Genomic DNA, 20,928 nt, shown 5'->3' with positions numbered 1-20,928 from the left:
AGGCCAGGCAACATGCGGCAAGGGAAGCCCTGCATGGATGCCCCGAGAGGCCATTTCGTGAAGCTGTGGACGTGAAGTCTGGGTTGTACTGGAGACCGCCAGAGCTGTGGAACATCTGCCTTGGAAAACGTCACACAAGGAGCGAAACCAGCTCAAGAGGTTTGCGTATTGCAGACAGCAGATCTGGAGGTTCTAAGACGTTGACATTGGACACGGAGCTAGAGAGGTTGGTATTTGCTCTGCTGGGTTTCAGCCTTGCTTTAGTCCAGTGTTCTCTCACTAGCCCCATTCTGCCCTTTAGGGATGGTAATGTATATTGTGTGCATTTGTACACTGAAAGTATTTAATTTGCTTTTTGATTTCACAGAGAGGGTTCAATTAAAAGATTGCCTTGAGACTCAAAAGAGACTCTCTGGATTTGGACTTTTAAACAGGGTTGAGACTGGAAGACCATGGAGACTTTTGTAGTTGGACTAAATAGATTTTGTATTTGTACTGGTTTGGATTAAAACATTACCCCTAGGCTCAGATGTTTGAATCCTTGCACCTAGTGGTATAGTTTTAGAAGGTGGCCATGCTGGGCCCAGTATGTCCCTGGAAGTGGGATTTAAGATTTAAAAACTTTTACACCATTCCCAGTGCACTTGTCCTGCTTCCTGCTTCCAATTCAGTTCCTGCCCTAGCCCCCATGTCCACTGCCTGCTGCCCTGCTATCCTGCCTTATAGAGACTCCACCCTACGGAACAGCCATCCCCAGCAAACCCATCCTTTTACAAGTTGCTTTGGTCATGGTAATTTTATCCCAGGAAGAGAAAGTAACCAGTATACTCTATAATAAGAATTTATTGCAGCTGTTCAGCAAGATCACGCTTTGAGAGCTAAGGGAGATGCTAATAATTCACTCTACCCTGATCGGTCCTTCAGCAGGTGACAGTATTCTGCTTCGGAATAACACCTGCCCGCATCGTAAGTGATTCTTGGAATTAACAAATATACAGTAAAATTTACTATGTCCACAATTAAGTAGCAGTTTGTTGTTTGTTTGCTTATTTGTTTGTTTGAATCAGACCTAAACTTTTAACTCGAAAACCATTCCAGAATTGCTTCCAGATTGTAACACTTGTATGTAAGGAAAAGCTCACGGCACAAACAAAGTAATCTGACAGTTTAGGCCATTTACAGTTAAATCAGACTTAGAACTGGTGGTGGTGGTGGTAGTGGTGGTGGTGGTGGTGGTGGTGGTGTGTGTTTCAGTGCTAATCTGTTAAAATATATGTTTAAAAGCAAACTTCAGGCTGGGCAGTGGTGGCGCACACCTTTAATCCCAGCACTCAGGAGGCAGAGCCAGGCAGATCTCTGTGAGTTCAAGGATAACCTGGTCTATAGATCTTGATCCAGGACAGGCACCAAAACTACATGTAGAAACCGTCTCGAAAAAACAAACAAACAAACAAACAAAAAGCAAACTTTAGGGATGGGGAAGCAGCTCTGTGGTTGCAGCCCTTGCCGAGTGTGAGGACCAAGTTCAAATCTCTAGAACCTATGTGAAGGCTGGTTTGAGTGGTCTCCTGTTATCCCAGCACCGAGAAAGTAGAGACCGGAAATCTCTGAGCAAGGCAGCTAGCCAGACTAGTTACAATGGCTATCTGTGGAGTCAACTGATGGACCCTGCCTCAGTGAACAAGATGGAGAGTGATAGAGGAAGACTCATGACCTCAACATGCATATACATGTGTGTGCATATGTATGTACCTGCATGTGCACATACATGCATGCCCACATATGCAAACATGTACTCACATCTCAGCACCTGAGAGAGAGAGAGAAAAAAATGTTGTAACTGATCCCTAACGTGGAAGATGAGACCAGGATGCCATGAGACCCACCCTGAGTGTTATTCCTTAGAATCTGAAGTGGCTAGTGTGGTAAGGCATATCCACATTTTTCCCCATAAAGAGTGCACGGATAGTAAACATTGAGATGATCACGAAGAAATTTTTTTTTTTTTTGAGAGTGCCTCATGTAGCCCAGCTGCTCTGGAGACGTAGCTGAAGTAAGACTTTGAACTTTCTTGAGGTCCTGATTCCCCTGCCTCCATCTGCCAAGTTCTGGGATCACAGGCTTGTGCCACAGGCTGGGTTCCACCTGGACTATATAAACAAACTAAAAACAAACAAACCAAAAACCTGGATTAGTTACTGATCCTGTCACTTTGTACTAAAGACTTACAGAAATTAAGAGGGTGATAAGAATATACTGAATGAAGAAACTTATTCTTAAAAAAGAAAATTTAAAAGAAGAAAGATTAACTTTGGCTCACAGTTTCAGAGATTCCATTCCATAGACCTTGACTCCTTTGATTCTGGGCCCTCAGGACTAAGCATCGTGGCAACAGTACTTGGTGGCAGATGGGAAGCAGAGAGACAAAAAGGAACTGGGGACCAGGGAGAACCCTCAAAGTCATGCCTCCGTGACCAACTTCCCCCAAGATAGCCTCCACCTCCTAAAGTTCTTAGAACCTCGGAAAACTGCCCACCAGCTTGGGACCAAAGGGTCAATGTATGCGCTTGTGTGGGACATTTCATATGCAAAGTATTCTCTTCCATACAAGCAAAATCATGAAAGTGACTTTAAAGTCATCGAGTTTAATTGTCATTAGAGAACGGTTAAACAGCCTTGAAGTGGAGAATCTGCAGCTGCTTGGCTTCTAAGACACCGCAAGTCACCATGGCACAAATTCCTATGTTTTGCATAGACGTTTCCATCAGGTAGTTTATGTATACCACTATCATACAGAACTGTATCTACAGGCTTTGATACTGAATAGTTACAAAAATCATACTGAATAGTTACAAAAATCATTGCTGATGCATAGTAAAGAAGGAAGCTGAGGATCTCCGATGACATAACTCACTCAGGCCCTGTGACAGCAGATCTCCCAAACCAATGTTCTTCCCCATTAACGTGGCACACTGAAAAGCAGATGAATTCTCCTTTTCGGGAAACTACTTGAGTTAAAGAGAGAGGTCACAGTTTGGATCTTTGTTAGAAACAGAATGTATTAAAGTCCAACTCTGGCTTCTCACTTTTAAACAGTTAAAAAGACTAACTAATGTAGTTGTTTTGTTTTTGTTTTTGTTTTTGTTTTTGTTTTTTGTTTTTTGTTTTTTGTTTTTTACTCTTTGGGGGCCCACCATCGAGCTCCCAAATAAATACATGGAGACTTGTTTTTACTTATGAATGCCCGGTCTTAGTTTGGCTTGTTTTTAGCCAGATTTTCTTAGCTTAAATTATCCTGTCTACCTTTTGTGCTGGGTTTTAACCTTTCTCAATTCTACATATCTTTCTTTCCTTCTTAATTGGTGACTGGTTGTGTGGCTGTGTGGCCGTCCCCTGGAGTCCTTCATTCCTCCTTTTCTCTCTCCTCCTCCTCCTCCTCTTTTTCTTGTTCTATTTATTCTCTCTGCCTGCCAGCCCCACTATCCCTCTCCTGCCCTGCTATTGGCCATTCAGCTCTTTATTAGACCAATCAGGTGCTTTAGACAGGCACAATAAGACAGCTTCACAGAGTTAAACAAATGCAACATAAAAGAATGCAACACATCTTTACATCATTAAACAAATATTTCATGGCATAAACAAATGTAACACATCTTAAATGAATATTCCACTGCAAACTAGTATTTATTAAAGCAATTCTACTAGACTGTCCTCTCCTTTTGTACCCCACTCTTTAGCCTGTTCCACTATTCCACTGCTTCAGAATATAAGAGTAAGGAAAAGTCTAAAGAAGAGAATTCAACAGGAGTAAAAGTACAAACAGGCCCTCAAGTTCACCTCCTGGAAGGATGATGACTTCCATCTGGTGTTTCTCTCCCAACCTGACTTGGGGTTGGCATTGAAGTGTGCCCTAACATGAACACTTATCAAGATATCAAGGGCAATAAATAATAAAGTGTCTAAATTATAGTTTCCACTTTTTGGCTCTTCTCCATATTTATGTCCCATTACCACAATAATACTAATAAAGAAAATCTCCTTGACGTTACCCAGTGTCTTTGCAGCTGAGTCTGGGCCACCTGCGGCTGGTTCTGGCTCAGTTTGGCTGCATTCCTTTATTCATTTGCAGCGAGCTGACATGCCTGGAGCTGGCTGATGGAGGCTACAACAACTCTGTTCCACGCGGTCTCTCATCACCTGGCTAAGTGGCTTTGGATTTTCTAATCAGGCTGATTAAACCACCTATTGCTTTTGAAGAATACACTACTATAATTCTATTTGTGAGATTATGAGTTAAGTTTTTATATAACTATTGAAATGTGATTAACATTAAAATTGGCAGGTCAAATCAGCCCATGAACCAGTTAAAATTGTCTCTGTGAAGCACAGTGCATTAAGATAACATTCAAAGGCATATATAGGATCCAGAGAATGATGGAAATTTACTAGCATGGTGTGTAACAGTCGAATGACCTAACAAATGTGAGACAGCGTACTATGTCTCTAGCACTAAATATATACATAGATTTTTTTCGCAGATCAAAAAATAATTCTGAGTGACAAGTTAATTGTCAGGTCTCAGAAGACTATCAGGTTTATGTGTATATAAACATATATAATTAGTGCTAGAGAAGCTGCTAGCAATATAGCAAAGCCATTAAATGCCTGCACGATTTGAAAAGCGCACAAACTAGTAAACATGTATCAAGTCAAGATCTGGAAAGAGGAATGTTCATCAGTGAGCCAGCTTAGCAGGCAGCTTTGCTATGAAGATACACTGAGACACTGTGCACACTAGTACTTTTGACAGCCTCCCAGGGATAAAGAAACAAAAGGTGGAATCGAAGCACACTTTGGAGTTTGAAGCTCCATGCTGGTTAGTATTTTTGTTTGTTTGCTTGCTTGATTTTTTTTTTTGTTTTTGTTTTTTGTTTTTGCCAACCCAAGACAAGCAAGCCGTGATCATCTAGAAAGTAGGAACTTCAACTGAGAAAATACCTCCATCTGATGGTCTGATAGGCAAGTCTGTGGGGGCACTTTCTTGATCGGTGATTGATGTGGGAGGGTCCAGTCCACTGTGGGCAGTGCCACATCTGGAGCAGGTGGTCCTGGGTTGCATAAGAAATCAGGCTGAGCCAAATATGGCCCAAGTCGTTAAACAGTATTCCTCCATGGTCCTTGAAGCTTCAGTTCCTGCTTCAAGATTCCTGAGTTTGAGTTATTCCCTGACTTCCCCTCAAGGATGAACTGTGATTGGGAGCTATAAAATGGAATAAATTCTCTTCTCCCCAAATTGGTTTTCACCAATGGTTTGTCATGCCATAGAAAGCAAACTAAGGGCAGTCAGTCCCTAACGTCTACATTCCAAATCAGGTTGAATAAACCTTCTCCAGCATACAATCTGCCTTCTTGAAATTGTAATAAGTAGTTTTCATTGTAAACAACACAACCTAGAACACATTGGTAAGAGAATCTCATGAAAGGTAGCCTAGATCAGGGCAGTCCATGAGCAAGCCTGCGGGAGGTGATTGTGATTGCTCTCATTGACGTGGGAAGATCCAACCTGAAAAGAGGTAGCACTATTCCCTGATTTTGGGTCCTGGACTGTGTGAGTAGAGAAATCAAACTGAGTACTAGCACACATACATTTATTTCTCTCTGCTTTTGTCTGGGTGTGATGTGAGTACCCACATTAAGGGCCTGATTCTGTGACTTGGCAGAAGTGTGGAGATTAGTTACAGAAGCCACTTTTCTTTTCCGGAACAAAAACCCAAAATTCTGAGTGACATGTGAATTGCCAAGTCACAGCAGACAGAAGGATATCTGGTGTATGCAAAAATATTTGGTAGCATTTGGTTTTTGAGAGATGGGAGATTTTGTTTCCAAGGTCCTGATGCACAGGTTCCAGTTGTAACCATGAGGAGAACATGCTAAGCAGCAGGACTGACTTGTAACACATGGCAGTATGGAGATTTCTAATCTGCTACTCTGCCTCCAATATCCCAAATGTCTTCCTGTTTAATTCAGGTTTATTTTCCAAGTTTTCAGTATGTCAGAACAAAACGTTCTTACTCTCTCACTTTAGAGAGTACGACTCTTAGTTGCATAATTTTAATTACAACTTGTCTACTCTGTTCTTCACACTGTTTTTTATGTGAGTATTTGTGTTGCGTGAATAAGCAAAGCATCAGCCACCAGACACTGACATGCCGGAGATAGAAGATTGACTGTCCACCAGACTGTCCTGTGGTGAATTTTGTCAGAACAGTATTTTATACTGCAGAGAACTAATTATGACTCTAGATCTAAAATGTTCAGGATGATTTCAAATGGTGAACAATATCAACTAACAAGGACTGTTGTAGTCTGAAGATTTCTCCAGTCCTGCCCAGCCCCAGGGTCCTGCAGCCATTTATAAAATAATCACTCAGAGTCTTAATATTATTTACAAACTGTATGGTCTATTGCAGGCCTTTTGCTAGCTATCTCTTATATCTTAAATTAATCCATTTCTATTAACCAATGTTTTGCCACGTGTTCTGTGGCTTAGCAGTCTGCTGGCATGTTGTTCCTTAGGCAGCAGGCTGGCATCTCTCTAGACTGTGCCTTTCTCTTTCTGTCTCTCTCCTTGGATTTCTCACCTGCCTCTAAGCTGTCTTGCCATAGGCCAAAGCAGCTTATTTATTAACCAATGGGAACCATATATATTCACAGCGTACAGAAAGACATCCCCCAGCAGACCATAAAAGAGGAAAAAAATGTTTTTTTTAAAAAAGGCTGCAGATACATCTCAATTGGTAGAATACATGTCTTGCCTGCAAAATGCTCTAGTTTCCAAATCCTGTACCACATAAACAGGAATGATGCTGCACACCTGCAATCCCAGCACTGCGGGGTAGAGGCAGAAGGCTCTGAAGTTCAAGGTTATCCTGGGCTGCATACCAAGTTCAAAGCCAAACTAGGCTTCACAAGTCCTCGTCTCAAAAATAAGTAGACAGACAGGTAGGTAGGTTGGTAGGTAGATAAGTAGATAGATAATAGATTATAGTTTGATAGAAAGAAAGAACAAACAAAGTGACAAAAACAATAAAGAAATAAAAAGAGAAAAAAATCCTGAAATTAGATTAGATATAATGTGGTCTTCCCTCCAATTCTTCTGTAACAGTTAATTTTATTTTATTGTATTTATATTTATTAATTTATTTTTGTATGCACGTGTGTGTGCATGTGTGCACAACTACAAACACATTCCATAGCACATGCATGAAGGTAAGAGGACAGCCAGCATGAATAGGTTTTCTGTTTCCATCATGTGGGTCCAGGGAGAGAATCCAAGTATGAGAATTTGGTCACTGGCATCTTTACCTCCTGAGCCATGTAGCAGGTTCCATAGCAGTTAATTTTGTGTCAATTTAGCTAGACTGGTTCAGTAATATGTTAGTCTAGATGTTTTTGTAAAGGTTGTTTGTGGAAGTGGTTAGCATCCATAGTCAACTGACTTTAAATAAGGCAGATTTTTCTCCACCCTCATCTATGAATGGGCATATTCAGCTGACACATCTTCCCGAATGGGTAAACTTCTTCCCAGGGAAACTACCCACAGTAGAGTACCAAGGCTACCCCAGAGTACAAACAGACATTGATGCTTTCAACATGTGTATACTCAGCCTATGTTCTACCATTGAATTCTCTTAGGTAACTGAGTAACTTCCACCTTAAATATGTTTTGATACTCCCCACCTCTTGTAAGGATCAAAAGCAGTATTTGTTGCTGCTGCAATTATTCAGTTTTCATAATTTTATGAACTTGTGATGATTTGTAGGGCTGCCATCAAATAGTTTTCATAAAAGCAAGATTCAAATCTTCTTTGATCATAGAAACATCAAAAATATTCACTTGCTGATCCCTTCATGAGGCAATTACTTTTCCACTACAGAAAGGCCATCTTATTTGAACTTGTGTTTCCTGTTTCCCAGGCCTTGGAGTAGGAGGAGACACCATCTAAAGCAGTAGTTTATTTTGGCTGGAGCCTCAAATCCCCGGATTCCAGATTGACCGCATTCCATATTGTGGGGCTTGGTAAACCACCCACTACTTTTAATTCCAGGCATTAGTCAATGAAGTTTTGTTGAGCTGTTCATTCCCATACTCATAAAATGTGGGAATAGCTTCAAACTTGAGTTTCAAATTAATGGGTTATGTTTACTGAATATTAAATTGGGGCGTGTCACTTTTTTTTTACTAGATTATTGAGGGATCTAAAGATAGTTTCCCAACACAAGAAGCTAAGATACCAAGTGAGTCTTATTCAGTGTCTTTCCCCCAATAAAACTGAAGAAAAAATTATTAAGAGTTTAAAGGATAATAAAGACAACACAATTAAGTACCAAAATGAGTCACACACAGCAAATACTATGGGAAAGAAATGACTGAGCTGGGCATGGTGGCACATGCCTGTGGTACCAGCACTGGGAAGGTAGAGGTAGGAAGACGGAGTTGACGTTGTTATCTTCATTATATCATCTTCATCAACTTAAGGAGGTGAAGGCCCTCTGGGGGTAACATGAGAACCTGTCTCAGAATATTAACAGACAAAGAAAGAGGAGGGGGTGATGAGTATGAACCCTAGTGGTGTTGGGATGGTGATGATGTATTAACTCCATCACTCCAAGGCCCCTTCAGAAAGAATGGTTATGTATTCAAACCCAATCTTGAGTAATTAATCCCAGACCTGTATGTGCTTCACATAATCTCTGGACTGTAAACCTTAGGACTTTAGAACCAGATTGGGGGTGGGGAATCCCTAAATTGCCAAAAACAAGGCGGGGGGAGGGGTATGTCTAAGAATGTGACAAGAAGCATCATGTCTTTTTGCCCAAAGCTTGAAGGGGTAGTATATCTGTTTGCAGATCATATGTCCATCTGGAAGCCAATATGCCTCGTAAAAGGAATGATTTTTAAAGGCTGCTTATACTTATGCTCATAGCTTATGTAGAACTACAATGTTACACAGAGAAATAAAACATAATTTTATTTATTGATTTGGTTATTTAGCAATTTAAAGCATGCTCTCTTTAATGTTCTCTTTATTTTACTGAGACTGGCAGGCTTGGAACTCACTATGTAGACTAGATTGGTCTTAAACTCATAAGGTCCACCTGCTTCTACCTCTCCAGTTCTGAGATTAACTGTATGAGCAACCACACCCAGCAACCCCACAATCCTCTCTTAGCTCTGCCCCCCGACATCTCTGCCAGTCTCTTTCCCAAAATCATGGCTTTTGAAAACATTTTTTAAGATTTAGCTTGTACTACAGGGGTTTCTAGAATGAGCTCTAAGTTATCCTTAATGTAGCCCTTCTGTGACAGCTTTAAGAGCTTAAAAGAATGAGCAACAGTACCAATGGGATGTGACGGCTCAGCAGTTCAAGACACTTGCCACAAAAGCCTATAGGCCTCAGGTCGATCTCAGGAACTCATGTAAAGATGAAATGAGAGAACTGACTATATATACAAAGTTGTTCTGTGACCTCCATATGTACACACACACACACACACACACACACACACACACACACACACCTTGTATAATATTAGTGGGACCAGCCTTAATATTATACATCCCAGGAGCTCAGGAGAGAGAACTACTAGTGGCGAGGACTATTTTCAGGAAGTAGAATCTCAGCACACCGAGCTCTATAGCCCACTTGCTTTAATTCCTCTGGCATAACATCCTATATACACAGCTTCAGTTCTATTCACGTGCCTAGCTCATTTCTTGCCTGATTTCTCTCTGTTTATCTACTGCTCCCTCTAAGTTCTATCTTAATTCTTTCGTCTTAATTCTACCTCATCTAGGTCTTTTTTATCTTGTTCTTACCCAGCTAGTACTTCCCCATCTGGCTCTTCCTCATTTTCCATCTCGTTCCTCTAGTACTCTCTTCTAGCCCTTCAATCTAGTTCTTCCCCATCTCAGTTTGTTCCTCTCGAGTTCTTACCCATCTAGTTCTTCCATTCTCTTTTCTCTTCTCTGTCTCATTGTGTCCTGGGAGTCCCAGTATATATACACTTACAAGCAGTAATCCCTTGGCAGTGCAAAGCCAGGCTTCCAGGGTCAAACGGAGGGGTGATAAGAATCACATAGAGGGGCAATAACTGTTAATTAGCATTTGCAACCCCAAAGGGAAGTGACCAATGGGGAAATAAATTAACTGAAGGCTAAATTCAGGTAATATCTAAGAAGAGGGCTCTTATGAGCTCAACTATAATCTTAAACATGATTGGTAGAAAATGTTAAGAATCTATAAGTTGCTAGGTCAATGGGAGAAAATAAAACTGTCTTCTTTTTTCCTGTGGCTCCTATCTGTTCAAGCTATCTGCCGTTATTTCTGCAGGGTGGGGGAAAGTGTACTCATTCGCTAGGCAACCTGTGTACAGCTAGATGCCTCTGGTGATAGTTAAAGGGAGATCTGGAACTAGAGGTAAGGTTTGGGAAAGGAGGAAGTAAGCCTAATTGGCACATCGGCCAGGCCTTCTCAAACAGGTAGCCTGGATGCTTAAGTCTGTATCATAGGTATCTCTGATAAGGTACTTTCCTCCATCTGGGGATGGACCTGGCCGGATGCTGCTAATGATGATAATTACAGGGAGGCTTGAACTGGGGTTCTAGCTGAGCATAGCTGTCAGCACAGAAAGTTATATAAATATTCCTAGAAGTGGTTAGGTAAGGAGTTAAAGGTCTATAAAGTTAGTAAGGCTGTAAGGAAGGAGGGTCTGAGCTAAATTGTGTAAAGCTATTACTTAAGGTCCACCTGACCTAGGCAATGTCTCCTTATGGAATTTACCTTACATAAGGAGACTTTCATGTGGACTGTTATTACTGCTAGTCCTTGAAAGTGGCTAAGGGAGATATCTGATTCCAGAGAAAGCCTTTCCTGAGGTTGTTCTCCAAATACCTGGAATGTGTATGTCCAGAGAGTGATCAGTCCACACTGTTAGCCCTTGTTAGGGAAAAGTCAATTGGGAAAACTATGAAGGCACACATGATTTTCATAACAGAAGACAGCTGATATATAACAAGCCAAATAACACCAAAAGCTCCTTGGAATTTGGCTTCCTCTAGAGGAATTCCCTGATCCCTCCCGGTAGTGACTTTGCCATAACCAGCTGAGCTCTTATGATATATTCCTGCGGCCTGCAGCACACACACACACACACACACACACACACACACACACACACACACAAACACACACACCATACAAACACACCACAACAACAGTAATTAATTAAGGAATAAATGACAAAATCCTGTTAGACTGCTTTAGGCTTATCCTCTGGCAATTAGCATGTTTACATTTACATGTGAACACGTGTCTAACATCATGTTAAACAAAGTTGGACTGATAAGCATGTAAAGGAAAGGACCTCAAAACATTCTGCAAATCCAGCACACTGCTCGTGGAGTTAGAAAGTCCTTCCTTAAATGACCAGAAGGTCTTAGGATCCTACAATAGTCTCATCTCTTCATCTCTCCATTTTCCCCTTAAATCCACAGTAGAAGGAAGACTTGGACTTAAACATTAAATGCCAAGTGAGCAACGAAGTGTAAAGCACAGAGGAACGGAGGCTGGCGGCCCGCTTCTTTTATTGGTGGTTGCCAAGGAATGGGTTGCCAGGGATAACTGTGCTCTCCTGGAAGAACAAAGAGAAGACACAGGACTGAAGTGTGAAGTACAAATGGTTTGTGGTGTCTTTCTCTCCTCGAACAATTCAGAATGTGGAAAGACATAGGCATTGTTGCAAGATAACCCAGGAGAGAGCACACACTCTTGAAGCCTAGTAGAGAGTCTGTATTGCTGACCAGTGGCCACCTGGGGAACTTGCCCAAATCATGCAGCCTTGAGCCTTGCTATTCTCTACCTTTTATGCATAAACAAACAAACAAACAAACAAACACCTCCTGGCTGACACATTTTAGTTAGCAAGAACAGTTAGTGAGAAGAGAAAGTCCAGGAGCCAAAAAGCAAGGTTAGTACACGTAGGGACTGTGATGGCTAGTTTCTTATCAGCTTGATACAAGCTAGGTCCACTGGAGAAGAGGAAGCCTCTACTGAGAAAATGCCTCCATAAGATTGGGCTGTACACAAGCCTGTAGGACATTGTCTCAATTAGGGATTGATGTGGAGGGACCCAGCCCTTAGTAGGTGGTAACATCCCTGGGTACGTGGTGCTGGGGTGTGTAAGAAAGCAGGCTGAGCAAGCCATGGGGAGCAAGCCAGTAAGAAGCACCCCTTCAGGGCCTCTGTACCAACTCCTGCCTTCAGGTTCCTCCCCTCTTGAGTTCCTGTCTTGACTTCCTTCAATGATAATCAGCGATATGGACTCATAAGCCTAATCAACACTTTCCTCCTCAAGTTGCTTTGGTCATGGTGTTTCATCTCAGTAATGGTCACCCTAACTAAGACAGGGCCTTTCCTGGATCCTGGAACTATGGACTGGGTCCTTGATGGACTAGGTCTCTGTTCCCGTTTTGGCAGGTGTTGGGCCTGTGTGCTGGGTTCTAATTGTGCTTCTGACATGGTGTTAGCTGTGCCAAGGTCTCCGAGCCGGTTACACACGTTCAAGTGAGGGTCATAGTTTCGGGAGAAAATGTGGCAGAGAGCAATGCCCAAATACACATTGTAAAGGCAGTGGGAAGACACGTCAGGAGCCAGGAACTTTCTGCTTGCCTCTCATTCACCAACAACTGGCTAAGAGAGGAAAAAGCAAAGCATGGGCCAACCAGACTTTAGAAGAGAGGAAACAAAGCTTACAGCAGGCTAGCCTTTCTGTCCCTGGCTGCTCGATACCATGCTGGGCCTGCCTGCAGTCTATGTAACCAGAAACCATCCTTAACCTTCTTACTATCACAGGAGAAAATGCCTTTCAAGAAGAGCTGAAACAGATCTTTCCCAAACTCCATCCTTCCATGGCTGCTAACATCCACATGGACAAGTCTAACAGATAAAGACTCCAGAAAGACTCGGTCACTGTGGGGTCTCCATGGTTCTAAGAATTTTATCTCCTGGAGAGCTACCAGGTCCTTTCAGTGAACACTACAGTAAATTCCCCTTGTTTATCTGCAGAGGAGTCAAAAAAAGAATCATTTTAAAACACATACAGCATCATGTTCTATTTAACACAGTCGACCCTGGAGTATAACTGTTTAACTGCTGCCTAATTCGCTGCAGTTTGACCAGAATCTAACTGGCCTATTAAAGGGAATACCTAACTAAGCCCTTCTATGTTCAACAGAGACAAGAAATACCCAAGGCTTAAACCATGCTGCAATACTCAAATGAAGAGGAAGAAAACAGAAGAATTTGTGATGACTACAGTTAGAAGCCAAGGCTCAATAGTGACTCATCATAAGATGATAGAATTCTTTAATTTTCCACTTCATCCCTTTCACCTTATGTACCAACATCATATTTACAAAAATTCATTTTTTTGCTCTCCATATAATGCACAATTTATTAAAGAAAGAAAAGATGCACAAGCCAGATTTGATGACAGACACATGTAGTTGTAACACTTGGTAGCCTGAGACAAGAGGATCATGATTTCAAGTCAAACTCAGGGCATCAAGGGGAACTCTTACTCTAATAAATTAAGTAACAGGCATGTGCAAAACAAATCAAGAAACACAATTTGAAAAACTAAGTATTAAAGGTAGAGCTAGCAAAAATGTTAAAATTATCAGATAATTTTTTTTACTTGTTAGACATAGTAGCTTCTTTTATTTCATATTGCCCATATACATATGCAATAAGTAAATAAGTACAATAATAAAGTAATTAGTGTCTCTGTGTGTGTGTGTGTGTGTGTGTGTGTGTGTGTGTGTAATTGAAAAGCAGGGACAGGAAAGATTATGAAAGCACATGAGATGTTTAAGTACACACCTTCAACCAGACCTAGTAATTACAGGGGTCACCTAGAAGGAGGCAGGTGGTAATAACTACTTTCCAGACAAACCTGTTTGCTTCTTAGAGGTCAGCTGGGACCTGACAAGACGTGTCAGGAAACTTGGCAGGTAGAGGAATGGGAAGAAAACCTCACGATGTTTGCTCTTATTTTATCTTCTGGAAATAATTTTCTCAAATATGAATGTGAATTTGTTTTCTTTTGCTGAAAGATTTTAAAATAGCCTTCAGTCTTTTCCGTTCCTGTTCTGCCTTGTATTGCTATCAGGCCATTATAAGTTTTGAATAGGATGAGTGCCTGGCACCAATAGGCATACAAACATTTATTAAGTAAATGAAGTCATCTCCATCAGGAAGAACACTCCTATGGCTTCTAATTGTCTGTACTGCAGAGACTAAACTCCTTGACATAGTGTCCCAGATATCAAGACTTGACACAGCCTCTTCCTTCCTAGGCTCTTCTCTGCTTTACCTCTTTAATTTCTGGATTTTGAGACGCTCTGTTAACTATTACATGGGCTACTTCCCCTTGCATTCTCTCTTTCTTCCCGTTATATCTTAGAAGGTTTTTTTCTTCTTCAAACCTGTTCCTTAATGAACCCCTCATAGATGGTCTACATGGTTTCATCATAAAATCCTCATGAAATTATCAAGCTTGTCCTGTTCACCATATGAAATATAAATAACTGTTCACATATTTATGCCTCTTAAGAGAGCTTCTTGTGCGGGCACAGCATTCTGCCTGGTTGTCTGTGACAAAGCATGGCACATGGTAATAGAATTAGGCAAGCACAAACTCATAGCTCTGCCTGTTCAAATTATAACCTTAGTAAAATTAATTACATCCTCAGACTTCACTCTTCTCCATTAAATTTTTAAAAGATCAAAAAAAAATTTTTTAAGTTTCTTTGGCTGACTATGCAACTGGCAGATACAATTTTTATTTCTGAACAAAGTGAAGTGAGACAGAAGCAAATTGATCAAAGTAAATAAATGTATATATGTGTACAGCTGTGTGTATGAATGTGAACATGCGTGGGTGTATATGTGTGCTTTCCAAAGGATTGTTAATACTTAACGGTTTTTTAGATTTTATTGTTAAAACTATCGTAATCATTCAAAATCTTTTACAAATGCTTCGCTGCAATTATAGACATTTGAAAGTACCTGATTCCATGAAAATAAGTGAGATTCAGTTATATGTGCATGCTTAGGGTTTTTTTCAAGGTAGCATTTCTGAAGACTCTTCCTTTGGCGATGTGAAATAGGCAGTCAGTCAAGCTAGGTTGTTAACCTGGACTGTAACAGGAATAGTTCCTACTCATGATTACACAGTAGCATCAAAGTAAATGTATACGCAAGTTAATGACATGCGTACAAATTAACCAGTCAAAACTCAAACAGAAAACTCCACAGATGAGAAGCTAGAGCTGCACATTGTAGTGCCAGCTAAATATGTCTATGGAGAAGAGGGCAAAGTGTGCTTGTGCCCGGGTTTCTTGCCTGTTCTACATTGACCAGCTACATTTTTCTAATTTTAGTTGATTCTTTCATTTAAAAGGGAAACATCATTGGAGAGAAACCTAAGATAACTGAGCTTTCACCTCAAACACTAAAAACCAAGAATAATATCACAAAACAGAGGATTCTAATTCTATCCACAAAGGTAGCGTATTTTTCAGCTTGAATTCAGTATGTACTGTTTCTTTGTCATATGATAATCTCAAATGATAGATCTTTTAAATATAAATGAGGTCAATTATAAAACTTAGACTTATAAAAAAATCATTTAAAGGGTTCTTTACTCTTAAGCATAGGTGGGGGGTGGGGAGAAAGACTCAAACGGAAGTTCCCATTTAAAAAAAAAACACCTCCACAGTTTGGAATTTAGTTGTTCTCAAAGGATAAAATTTCTGCCAACTGCATGACAAGCTGTTGTCAAGGCATAATGGGAGGCTTCTGTGGGAGTGTGCCGTGGGTTAATGCACAGAACTTCTGTCTCACTTCGGGCTTAGCGGCTCTCTGACGCAGGGAGAATCAACATTTCAAAGCCCCGACTCAGCTTGCTCAATAATTCAAAGGCTTGTTCATATGTGTCCAACACAAGCATATGTTGTTAGCACCACAATAAAAAATAGTTTGTTTACTTTTATGTGAGTGCCATGTGTAGCGTTATGTGTGCGGGGAGGCACACGCATGTGCCTCGACATGCAAGTGGACACAGGGGACAATTTTCAGCTGTCAGTGCTCACCTTCTACTCGGTTAGGGGAAGGGGGTCGCCTGTCTCTCCCACTGCACTGCGTGATGCATGCCAGCTGGGGCTTAGGAGCTTCTGGGTGATTGTTCTGTGTCTGCCGCCATTCTTACCAATGGAGTGTTCCGATTACAGATGCATGCCACGTCCCCCAACTTTCTAGGGCTTCCAAACTGAGATAAAAAGGTTTGGATACCAAGTGATTTTGCTTACTGAGGGATCTTTCCAGTCACTAAAACTAGTATTTTACAAAAACAGTGGAATTATCTTCAGTGTCCTTTTACATTATTTCTGTGAATCTCTAACATGAAGATGATTCAATGTCAAAATTACTAATCAAAGATAAAAGTCTGCATACACGTTATGTAAGACATGAACTTACAAATATTCATAAATTGTGAAAATTAGGAACCAAGGCATACAGAGTGCCATGACTAATGATTATAGTTCCTTTTCTCAAATTTTTGTTATTGAACCCGGTCAGCAGCTGTCAAAGACAGCTTATTACTCTTATTTCAAGATTAGAAACTGAAAATTAGAGGGAGTCTGATTCATCACGGATCGAATAATTAGTTAGCTGTGGAGGTAGAAAATGTAGTTGTTGGTTTTTTTTTAATTCTACTTATCCTTCCACGTCTTTTTTTTTTTTTTTCTTCCTGTTTTGGTAGTGTTTAAGTGCTTCCCTCCAAAGAGTTATCATATAAGCCCTTAAACTGAACAGACTATTTCTTTGTACATGGGAGATGTCAGATAAATAGCTTCTTCTTATAAGACACTCCTCTAAATCTATCTTAGCATCAACATGGTTGGGAGAAAAACCATCACCATTGTTTAAGGGAATTTCTAGAAACAAGCCAAAACAAATCCTTGAAAATAGAATCCCATGAACTTTGCATTCCCTGTCCTCTGGGAGAAGAAAGACTGAAGAAGCCTCCTCCTACACCCACATGCTCCCCACAGGCCAAGCCATCTTTGGAAAGCCACATTCTACATTCCTGGGATGTCTGAGTTCCTTGTGACAGGTTGTCTTTATTCCCATCTAGAACCATCATTAAGAAAAACGGTGCTTAAATTCATCTGGCTAGTGTTTACAAATTTGTTCTTTTACTATGGATCATCTATCCATTCTTGATTTTATAGAATATCCTTCCAAATAACTTTATAATAACAGCCTATCACTGACTTCTAACACACTTAGGACACTTTAAAATTTTTATTATAGATGATGATGAATTAACAACTGTTAACTTTATCATAGCCATATAGGATAATTGGAGATTTAGGAGTGACATATTTAACCTTCAATCCTAGGGGAAAAGTATGTGTTGGGTATGCAAGATTAGCACTGCTAAGGAGAAACACCCATGCTAGTTAGTTTGGCTCAGAGTGCTTTGTCTTGGTATTTGGGAAGTTAAGAAAGTCGTGTGTTCTACTTATCAGGGATAATAAATGAAATTACAAGCTAGCTATCACCTTGAGCATAGCACTCCTAGTTTGCATAAAAGGTACCTGGGAATGGATTTAAGTCATGTATGATTTTAGAAGGAAAGGTATTAACTTCTAACAGTATCCAATGATTCATTAGGGTCTAAAAGTTGGAAGACATCTATAAGGCCTAAAACTTCCCAGAAAGGAGATTTAACATAATAAGGAAAAAAAAAGTTTGGTTCTCAATACTCATAATGTACTTTAGGGGAAAAGCTGTACTCCTTGTTATACCTGCCATTCTTTTTTTTTTTTTTTTAAGATTTATTTATTTATTATGTATACAGTGTTCTGCTGCACATATGCCTATAGGCCAGAAGAGGGCACCAGATCTTATTATAGATGCTTGTGAACCGCCATGTGGTTGCTGGGAATTGAACTCAGGACCTCTGGAAAAACAGCCAGTGATCTTAACCTCTGAGCCATTTCTCCAGCCTCATACCTGCCATTCTTAAATAATTTCAATTAAAATAGTCAACAAGGCAAGGTGCCATATATAGTGATGTCATGATTTAAATATTGCATATTAGTTATCCTTTTTAAAGATTTATTTTAATTTTAGTCACATGTATATAAGAGTGAGAGAGAGAGAGAGAGAGAGAGAGAGAGAGAGAGAGAGAGAGAACATGAGTACTGTAGAAACAGGTGCCTTCAGAGGCTAGAAGAGGACAGATGCCCTGCAGCTGGAGTCACAGACAGTTTTTTATCTGTCTAACATGGGTGCTGGGAAACAAACTCAGGTCTTTTGGAATAGCAATGTATGTTCTTTTTTTTTTTTTTTTTTAAGATTTATTTATTTATTATGTATACAGTGTTCTGTCTGCACATATCCCTGCAGGCCAGAAGAGGGCACCAGATTTCACTACAGATGGTTGTGAGCCACCATGTGGTTGCTGGGAATTGAACTCAGGACCTTTGGAAGAGCAAGCAGTGCTCTTAACCTCTGAGCCATCTCTCCAGCCCCAGCAATGTATGTTCTTACCTATCTCTCCAGGCCCAAAATTTGTTTTGAGTATACATAAGTGTATGTATGTTTGAGCATACATGTGCATGTGTGTACACATTTGCATACTGGTGACACCCACAAAAGTCATAAGAAGGGATCTGATTCCCTGGATCTTGAGGAAAAGATTGTTGAGAGGTACCTGATGTGAGTCTTTTTTTTTTTCTTGTTTGTTTGTTTTTTGTTTTTGTTTTTCGAGACAGGGTTACTCTGTGTAGCTTTGCACCTTTCCTGGAACTCACTTGGTAGCCCAGGTTGGCCTCGAACTCACAGAGATCCACCTGCCTCTGCCTCCCAAGTGCTGGGATTAAAGGCATGCACCACCACCACGTGTGAGTCCTGGAAATGAAACTTGGGGCCTCCGGAAGAGCAGGAAGTGCTCTTAATCACAGAGACGAGATGTCTCTCCAGCTCCCCACCTGACCATCTTTTTAAGGAAGCACTTCACCAACAAGAAAGTTAAACAGGACCAAAAAATTATTTTCTCTTTTGGATGGTGAAGTAAGAGCATGTATGGAGTTAGTGCAGGAAATAATAAAAATGTTAAACTTGGCAGCTGGACAAATCATACAAAATGGGGAAAGTAAAGCTTAATATTTGCTTAGGCAAAAATAATTTTGAGAAGTTTCTTAGATGTACTTTAAAACATTGTTAAAAGAGTGCCTAATGATTTCATATTGAAAAGTTATTTGTAATCATTTTCCTATTTTGCCATGTAAGGTCAGTGATAACAGTGAATAATTTATTTGACTAGGACTTCAAATACTGTGTTTGATTTTCTACATACATAAAACTCCCCTCATAAAACTCTCCTTAGTCTTTACTACATGTAAGTGTATATCCATATAGAATATTAGTGTTTATGCTTCATAACTTAAAATGATTGAATAACTGACTAACTAAAAGGCAGAGCAAGAACATCCAGATTAACAAAATCAGAAATGAAAAAGGAGATATAACAACAGACACTGAGGAAATCCAGAGAATCATTAGGTCATACTTCAAAAACTTGTACTCCACAAAATTGGAAAATCTAAAAAAAAAAAAAAAAAAAAAGGACAAATTTATTGATAGGTACTACATACTAAAATTAAATCAAGAACAGATAAATAATTTAAATAGACCTATAACCCCTAGGTTATAGGAAGTAGAAGCAATCATAAAAAGTCTCCCAACCAAAAAAAAAAAAAAAAAAAAAAAGCCAGATGGTTTCAGTGCATAATTCTACCAGGCTTTCAAAGAAGAGCTAATACCAATACTCCTCAAATTGCTCCACACAATAAAAGCAGAAGGAATATTGCCAATTTTTTTTTTATAAGGCCATGGTCACCCTGATACCCAAATCACACAAAGACTCAACAAAGAAAGATAATCACAAACCAATTTCCCTCATGAACACTGATGCAAAAGTACTCAATAAAATACTGGCAAACCGAATCTAAGTGTAATGAATCTTTCTCTGTCCCTCCAGCCAGCTCCCAAATAATGACATGGAGACTTCTTATTAATTATGAAAGCTCAGCCCATACCTTAGGCTTGTTCCTAGCTAGCTTTTATAACTTAAATTAACCCATTTATATGGATGTATATTATATCACATGGCATTACTTCTCTTCCATCTTGTACCTCATGTTTCTTCTCAATGTCTCCTGTCATCTCTGCCCTTCTTGTTCCCAGAGTCCTCTCTGTCCTCAGAAGTCCCACCTAACTTCTTTCTAGTTATTGACCATTTAGCATTAATTACACCAATTACGTCAATACACTTTCACACAGTGTACAAATATCCCACAATATTTCCCCCTTTTTGTCTAAAAAGGAAAGGTTTTAATTCTAACATAGTAAAACTATATACAATAAGAACAATTTTCAAGTAAAAAAATACATTCACAATGTCCAGTCCATTAGTATTTGGCAAATTCAGAGAAAATATGCCATTATCTATCCTATCTTGGTGAGTCCAAAGTTATGTACCTAATTTATTTTTTTATCCTAACTTGTATTACCAACCCATAACTATCTTTTTGGACCTCAAAACATTTTCTTAGATAAATAACTTAAGCTTTTATGTCTCTCAACCTTATACACTTTATACCACTTTTGTGAGTTTATTTTCTGAATGTGGTAATAAGAAAAACTGTAACTATAACTACCAAGTCTTCAACCCCATCAAAGACCTGAGAAGGATATAATAATACCTGAGTAAACAGGAAGCACAGAGCAA

The sequence above is a fragment of the Peromyscus eremicus genome, chromosome 12 (assembly GCF_949786415.1).
Source record: "Peromyscus eremicus chromosome 12, PerEre_H2_v1, whole genome shotgun sequence".
In the NCBI taxonomy this organism is placed as follows: Eukaryota; Metazoa; Chordata; class Mammalia; order Rodentia; family Cricetidae; genus Peromyscus; species Peromyscus eremicus.
This window is presented reverse-complemented; position numbering follows the sequence as displayed.